Source organism: Vigna radiata, unplaced genomic scaffold (assembly GCF_000741045.1).
Source record: "Vigna radiata var. radiata cultivar VC1973A unplaced genomic scaffold, Vradiata_ver6 scaffold_2306, whole genome shotgun sequence".
Classification (NCBI taxonomy): Eukaryota; Viridiplantae; Streptophyta; class Magnoliopsida; order Fabales; family Fabaceae; genus Vigna; species Vigna radiata.
The window spans coordinates 1-1181 of NW_014543756.1; the positions used below are offsets into that span (position 1 = coordinate 1).

Below are 1181 nucleotides of genomic sequence, written 5' to 3' on the forward strand. Positions count from 1 at the left end.
AAGAAAAAAAGGGTTTCATTTTGTGAAATCTACTCATCGATAGCAGTGTTGTTAAGAACAAGTTGGGCTCCAAAACGGATGGTGGGAGTTATGGGGTTAGGTATTGGCATTGGAATGGTGTACTTTGGATGCCACTGGCAGTGGGAAACTTGAACTACAACATATACATTGCAGTTGTGTTGAATGCGTTGATGGAAATACCGTCTTGCGTGTTAATGTATTTCTTGAGAAACTGCAGGAGAAAGTTAACGATTCTTGTGTTCTCAGTAGGAAGTGGGATATGTTGCATAATGTGTGTGGTGATAGGCAGTGAAGGTGTTAAGGTAGGATTTGAAGTGACATCGTTTTTCTGTGCATGCACTGCTTTTAACGTGTTTTTGATATTCATGGTGGAGCTGTTTCCGACATGTGTGAGGAACACTGCAGCATCAGTTGCGAGACAGGCTGTGGTGTTTGGGTGCATTTTCAGTTCGTTTCTGATATCTATTGGGAGAAAGAACAAAGTTTTCTCTTATGGTGTGTTTGGAGTGGTTATAATATCCTCCACTTTGACGTTGTTGGTTTTGCCAGATACAAGAGGAATGCCTCTTTCTGACACCATGGATCAACAACAGAACAAAGAAGGAAACTTCCCAAAATGGAATTTCTTTATGCTTTTCTCAACTTTGTATAGTTCGTTTTTTACGTCATAAAATATGAGTTTTGTACGTCATAAAATATGATTTTTGTGCGTCATAAAATATGATATGATTTTTGTACGTCATAATTTTTGTACGTTATAAAATATGATTTTTGTACTAGTACCAGGCCAAACTGTGAGATGATTGTCTTGGAAGAGGAACCATCTCATTCCCATGAAAACTTTTGAAGCTTGCAGATGTTGGAATTTGAGGTGCATGTTGTCGTGTGGTTGGTGTAATGCCATGTTGGGTAATGGTCAGTGAAGACTCCTATGAACAGATGTTGTGAATCGAAGAACATTGCGACTGAGATAAAGATCCATTGAAGGAACTGTCTCCATCCAAAGTTCCCCAAACCCTTCTCCATCATTTCATCCCATGAGATAACACAATCATCTCAGTTGCATCTTCAAGTTCAAGAGAATCCTCCATTTTCTTTGATGACACAGTAATCTCAGTTGCATCTTCAACTTCAACATAATCCTTTATTTTATTTTCACT

The 1181-nt window shown here is 38.5% G+C and overlaps 1 pseudogene; it reads left to right on the forward strand.

The window, feature by feature from the left end:
• Window positions 1-6: 6 nt before the first annotated feature.
• Window positions 7-692, forward strand: LOC106754756 (annotated as a pseudogene).
• Window positions 693-1181: the final 489 nt, after the last annotated feature.